A 350-nucleotide genomic window follows, 5' to 3' on the forward strand; every position below is an offset into this window, starting at 1 on the left:
TCCGCCACGCCAGTGGCTGCCGCCGAGCAGGGCAGCGAGGCAGAGCAGGATCACCCCACAACCCAGCTCCCGGCTAGGAGCCGCCGGCTCCTCCCGCTAGGAAGCGAATGGGCTTCTCACTGACAAACGGACAAGAACCGAGGGTCAGCAATTCCGCGTTTCCACAGTCTCTCCTTGGCCTCCTCACACAGGAGCAGCAACGCCGCCGCCATCCACCCCCCTTTCCCCCAGTGTCCAGCCGCTCGCTCGCCCGCCCTCCCCTGCCGGTTTCCACTCGTTCACGACAGATACCCCGAGCGGCGCGGACGACCCAGCCCCAGCCGACGAGGACGGCAACGGCGCAGGACCCC

Source organism: Buceros rhinoceros, unplaced genomic scaffold (genome assembly GCF_000710305.1).
Source record: "Buceros rhinoceros silvestris isolate BGI_N320 unplaced genomic scaffold, ASM71030v1 scaffold9209, whole genome shotgun sequence".
NCBI lineage: Eukaryota > Metazoa > Chordata > Aves > Bucerotiformes > Bucerotidae > Buceros > Buceros rhinoceros.